The 6,340-nt window shown below is 50.2% G+C and overlaps 1 long non-coding RNA gene and 1 other non-coding gene across 2 annotated transcripts; both read right to left on the reverse strand.

Annotated features, from left to right (window-relative positions):
- Positions 1 to 701: 701 nt before the first annotated feature.
- On the reverse strand, positions 702 to 6,270 carry LOC117877239. Its single transcript, XR_004645661.1, has 2 exons — positions 6,212 to 6,270; positions 702 to 907 (listed from the first exon to the last, which is right to left on the reverse strand). It is a non-coding gene; the product is annotated as an uncharacterized LOC117877239 (long non-coding RNA).
- TRNAK-CUU lies at positions 6,056 to 6,128 on the reverse strand. Its single transcript has one exon. It is a non-coding gene; the product is annotated as a tRNA-Lys (tRNA).
- Positions 6,271 to 6,340: the final 70 nt, after the last annotated feature.

The following is a 6,340-nucleotide window of genomic DNA, read 5'->3' on the forward strand; positions in this document are numbered from 1 at the left end:
TTTGTTTCCCCCCCCCACCCCCCAACATATTATTGAGAGATATAGTTGAGCTCCCTGGAGCTAGGCAGAATATCTCTAATACTAGCTACATTCATCTTTCTGTACACACCTACCATCTAGGCATCATTCATGTATCTGCTATAGTTTGTAATGAAGATCTTGGAACAGTTACTGATAATGGCAAGTACTTAGCCCATTTCCCCTACCCATTTTTAATGGAAATAATTAGGAAAGCATAAATCACTGCAAAAGGTGAACTTGATTCTAAACGTGCGTGTGAGAGAAAAAGATATAGCTTCTGGCTAACAGCCCGTTGTATTTCTTTTCATGACTGATTCTTAGTCTATATAGTACCACCAGAGCTTCTTTATAAAAAAAAGATGTCTTTGCAATGTGTATTAATGTGCCCCCTGACAGAGAGAGATCAGATCAAGTTTCTGTCATCCCCTTGTAAATATAAGGTGAATGCATCAGAATAACAATCTGAAGTTTCAAATTCTGTTTTGGCCCAATATGCAAAACTCCTACTGAGTGCATTGAGAGTTGCATGTACAAAAGAAATATCTTGGCCTGAAGGGACACATTATGCAATCACTTGTTGCAGTCTATAGAGCTTGCTACTTGTAGTCCCATGGAAGCCAGAGGAATGTTCCCATTAATAATCGCTATGCGGCATAGGAGGGGTATGCAAGAATGGACTCTTAGAGTGTGAGACTTTTATTTTCATTTGTCTTATACCACAGCAAATTCAAATATAGGAGCCATGGAAATTCACAGGTCTATTAGTTGTTCCAAGTCCAATATCTTGTGGCCCATGGTGGTTAGAAACAGAAATTTCATCCTGTTGAAAAGAAGATATTCCCCACTTCCCAGCGCTTGTAGCCTGGAAGCTCCATAGATATCAAACCTTAAAAATATAAAAGGTGTTTTAGGTCATTGATTTGTTTTTAAAGTATATTGATTATAATTCTCTCCTTCCTCCAAGGGCTGATTGATAGTAGAACTCCTGGTATGAAGCTAGCCAGGCTTTACTGGTGCAGATATGAAATGTGTTTGAATACACCCAAATACAAGGCCCTGCTTTAAGAACAAAGAATGCATGCCATACCTAGAGAATGGGGGACTGTATCGTGGAAATCAGTATCTCTGTAAAGGATTCAGGGGTCATAACAGGCAAACAATTGAACATGAGCTCCTAGTAAAATGCTATGGCAAAAAGGGCTAATGTGATCCTTGGATTTATAAATGGGCATAATGAGTAGGAGATGATTTTACCTCTGTACATCACTGGTGAGACTGATCCTGGAATACTGGGTACAGTTCTGGTGTCCACATTTTAAAAAGGATATTGAAAAACTTGAGAGGGCGCAGAGAAACGCCACAAAAATGATTCAGTGGCTGGAGAAAAATGCCTTACACTGAGAGAGAGGCAAAAATACCAGGCACCAAAGGATTCCTTAAGCTAGTAAAGAAAGGCATAACGAGTACCAATGACACATTCAAATTAGAAATCAATTACACACGATTAACAGTGAGGGTGATTCACCATTGGAACCAACTAACAAGGGAAGTGGTGGCTTCTCCATCTCTTGATGGAGTCTTCAAATCAAGACCAGATGCCTTTCTGGAAGACATGCCTTAGCTAAACACAAGTTATTAGGCTCAATTGAGGGGTAACCAGATGAAATTAGCTGGCCTGTGTTGTAGAGGAGGTCAGACTAGATGTTTTAATGGTCCGGGCTGGCCTTAAAATCTGGGAACAATGGTACTGAAGCCAACCCACTGTCTCTGTGAGTGTTGAAGTACACCGGCCCCTATGTGTCTGGAGTTTACTGTAACCTCAGAGGCAAGTACTGTAGGTGCTTCAAACATTAGGCTGTACCAGTTCTTGCCCTTGATATATTCCTATAAACTCCATTGCCAAGTGAGTGATACAGGATTATTTTTAGGAGGACTGGCAGAAATATAAGGTGCTAATGTCCCAGACACAGTCACAGTTATCCTGTGCTGCCACTGCTCACGATATCACAAGTCTCATGATATTTGATGTTTTACCTAAAATCTCAGATCCTGGCACTGAATAAAAACCTGAAAACCTCAGTTTATATTTCAAAATGAAAGTACGTTTCTAGCACTCGTTCTGGCAATAATCTTGAAAAGGTGACCCAAATGCAACATGTAGGCTCAAAAACCTGAAGGCAAAATTTATTATTTTGTAAAATCTTACAGTTTTTTTAGCCAGTCTCATCATTTTGGGGGGCCTGACTCATGATTAAGGATACGATTCTGTCACGGAGTCATGGATTCCATTACTGTCCGGGACCGACGTGACATCTGAGGCAGGACTGGAGCAGCTGTTAGCCCCAGGGCTGCTGAAGCAGTGGCCACTGGAATAGCTGACCAGCGGTCAGCCCTGGGGCTGCAGGAACAGCTGATTGGTGGCCAGCCCCAGGATAGGGGGAAGGGGCAGAAGCTGGAAAGGGGCGGGGCTTTGGGAGAAGGGGTGGAATGGGAGAGGGGATGGGAGGGGGCGGAGTAGGGGCGGGCTGTGGCCGAGTCGCTCACTGCTGATGGCGCCAGGCCCGTCGCTACCCACCCAGACCGCCCTGGACCCAGAGCCGTCCTGTCCATAGGACAGATCAGGGCAACTGCGTCCCCCTGAAATGCAGGGCCCCCCAAAGCACGGTAAGGCTATGGACAGGACGGTTCTGCCTGGACCCCACCTCCCACTGAAGCGCAGGGCCTGGGGCGGTTGCCCTGGTCCATCCTATGGACAGGACGGCTCTGCTTGGACCCGTTCTGGGCACCACCAAAAATTATACAAACCTGGAGCCCATAGTAACAGCTAATTTAGACCTCCATCATTTTGTATGTATAGTTGGGATTATGTTTTCCAATGTGCAGTACTTGGCATTTATCAACATTGAATTTCTCTGCCATTTTGTTGCCCACCTACCCAGTTTCGTGAGATCCCTTTGTAACTTTTTGCAGTCTGCTTTGGATTTAACTATCTTGAGTAGTTTTGTATCATCTGCAAATTTTGCCACCTCACTGTTTACCCCTTTTTCCAGATCGTTTATGAATATGTTGAACAGCACTGGTCCCTTTACAGATCCCTGGGCATCACCACCATTTGCCTTCTCCATTTTGAAATCTGACCATTTATTCCTACCCTTTGTTTTCTATCTTTTAACCAGTTACTGATCCACGAGAGAATCTTCCCTCTTACCCCATGACTGCTTACTTTGCTTAAGAGCCTTTGGTGAGGGATTCTCTAGTGACCAACTGATAAAGAAATATCTGTTGCATAAAGAGTCGGAGTTTAAACTGACTCTTTTTGCTCCAGCAAACGGACAGGACTTTCTGACCCGGGGCCGGGGGAAGGGGCGACTCAGTCCTTGCAGAAGGGGTGGAAGGACTGACGGCTGCCAGAGCCCTGGCTGGAGTTGGGGTGATCTCTGGTAAGCTAATGAGCATGTGGGGAGGCTCTTTTATTATTTTTAGTATGTTTTCTCTGTCATGCTTTTTCCTTAAGAATCAATGCACTGGCTTAGACAGAGCTGTGTGGTGACTTGTGCCTGCTGACAATTACAGTCGGTCACAGCCTTCAGAGAGAAAGCAGAGCACAGGCGCAGGCCTGGTTAGGCCATCTGGCTTGCTGGGGAACTCATAGCACAGGCAGGGAACCGTGCAGCCTGGAAAAACCTCAGTCAGGAAAGAGAGAGAGGTGCGGTTTTCTGCTCAAGAAAGGTGATGGCTGAGAGTCTAGCGTGGGTGCCTTTGCTGGACCATTGAGGGGGAATCAAGATGCCGCTGTCCTGAGCTGCGATGACACGTACTACTGGCAGTGGCGAGGAGCCCTGCTGGTGGCCCCACTGGCCACTCAGGTTTGGCACTGCAACGCTAGAGGGGCCACACGTAAGTGGCATAGCGCTGAGCCCCCTTGTTACCAGGTGGCTGTGCCATCACTCAGTTTTGGTCTTGCCATCCACATCACAGCTGAGGGCCGGTGAGTGACAGGCCATTCACCTGCACTGCCTTGCTCTGCTGCTATCTGCTACCACCATGGAGCTGCCGCTGGCCGCAGTGCTTGGGAGCTTCCTGATCTGCTGTGCAGGTGAGAGCCCAGTCCGGGGCAGAGGCGGGTGGGGGCTGTCAGAGTGTCCCCCCTGCCCATCATGTGCCCGGGCAGGCAAAGCATGCCCCTAACCCCAACCCCAGCCCCTGCCCCACTGAGACACCTGGCGCCAGCTGTTCAGGCAGGGGAGGGAGCTGCTGTCCCTAGCACTGCTGGGGAGCAAGGTCTGGGGCTTGCGGGGCTCCAGCCAGGGAGCAGGGTTGGGGGGGCCGCTCTGCGCAGCTCCCAGAAGCAGTGGCATGTTCCCCCTCCAGCTCCTACGTTTATGAGCAGCCAGGGGACTCTGCCCCGTATGCTGCCCCTGCCCTCAGAGCCACCCCTGGAGCTCCCATTGTCTGGGAACCACGGCCAATGGGAGCTGCAGGGGCGGTACCTGCGGAGGGGGCAGCGCGCAGCAGAGCTGCCTGGCTGCTCCTCCGCGTAGGAGCCGGAGAGGGGACATGCTGTTGATTCTGGGAGCTGCTTGAGGTAAGTGCTGCCCTAAGCCTGCACCCCTGAGCCACCCCCCCCCCCCCCCCACTCCACCCCCCCCCCCCCCTCCTGATCCCTCTCCCGCCCTTTGAACCCCTTGGTCCCAGCCTGGAGCACCCTCCTACACCCCAAACCCCTCATACCCAGCCCCACCCCAGAGCTCGCACCCCAGCCTGAGCCCTCATCTGCCCCCAACACTTCACCCTCCCTGCCCCAGCCCAGAGCCCCGTCCCGCACACTGAACTCCTCATTTCTGGTCCCACCCTGGAGCCCGCACCCCCAGCCAGAGCCCCCCCACATGCACCTCAACCCCAATTTTGTGAGCATTCGTGGCCCTCTATACAATTTCCCAATTACCCAGATGTAGCCCTTGGGCCAAAAACTTTGCCCACCCCTTCCCTAGCAATCCACCTTCCATACTTCTCTTACCCACACCCAACAATCCTCCAGATTCACTCCCAGGCTCCTTCCCAGAAATTACTTCCCTCTCCCTCAGCTCCTCCATTACCCCTGACTCCCCCAAGCCTTTGCACTGCTTCTGAGGTGTGTGGGAAATACAGTTCTGTATTTTAATTATTACTCAACGTTCTGTATTCCTATGCCTAGTAAGGAATCTATTCGTCAAAAAAAAACACCATTTCCTGAATCTTTTTTGTTGTCTGTATTGTTACAGGCAGGTATTTTGAAACAAATTACAGAAATAATTGAAAGTCGGGTGATTACATGGTGTTCTTTTGAGAAATAAAATATGCAGAATTTTGCAGAATTTCAAAATATTGTGCGCAGAATTTGTAATTGTTTGGCGCAGAATTCCCCCAGAAGCAGTGTCAGGGGAGCCTCTGACTCTACAATCAGCCTTTTCCAATAAGAAACAAGCCTCGGGGACACAGATTGAGTCGTCCTTTGGTGGGACGGGACCTTTCGCCAGTAACACACAAGAATACAGATGTTAGCTAGTTAAAAAACAGCCCCACTCTGTTTGATGATAGTCACAGCTTAAACACCAAAGGGAGGTACAGAAAAAAATGACCCCTGGCTTTGTTACCGGCACTGGGCTACTTTGGGGCTAGTTTTACGTGACTTTGGGCTATTAATGCAGTAGAAATTTGGCAGCCTGCTCCTCTGAGGGTCGCCCCAGATCTGCCCCACAGCGCAGTGGGACCAGGGGCTTCCCACCCTTGGAGAGGGGCTGCCTGGAGGGGCCGCCGCAGCCTTTCCTGTGCTGGAGGGTGCCTGGCCATCGGTCCCCAGGCCCTGCCCATCGGTCCCCAGGCCCTGGCCCTCCCCATCTGCCCCCGCCCGCCCCACCGAGCTGCCCCGCTTTGCAAGGCTGCATTGCCAAGCTTGGCTCTTTCCCAGGCAAACTGAGCTGCCCCCATCGCTGTTCCGGGCAAAAACACCGAAAACCTGCCACGGTAACTGCAGCTAGAGGAGTAAAAATTTTTGCGCCCAACGTGGGGCTCGAACCCACGACCCTGGGATTAAGAGTCCCATGCTCTACCGACTGAGCTAGCCGGGCGCTGCGAGCTAGCCTTCCTTCAGTGACTATTCGAAATATAATGTAGAGCATGCGCAGAACTAGTTCACTCTACTTTTGCTTACGAGACTCCTCCTCGCGTTTCTTCCAATCTCGGGCCGGGCGCGCCGCCGCGGCGGTGACGGGACCTGCTCTGCGGACGCGCACGTTCACATAGGAACCCATCGCGGGAGCTCATTGGCTGGTGTGCAGCG

The sequence above is a fragment of the Trachemys scripta genome, chromosome 4 (genome assembly GCF_013100865.1).
Source record: "Trachemys scripta elegans isolate TJP31775 chromosome 4, CAS_Tse_1.0, whole genome shotgun sequence".
NCBI lineage: Eukaryota > Metazoa > Chordata > Testudines > Emydidae > Trachemys > Trachemys scripta.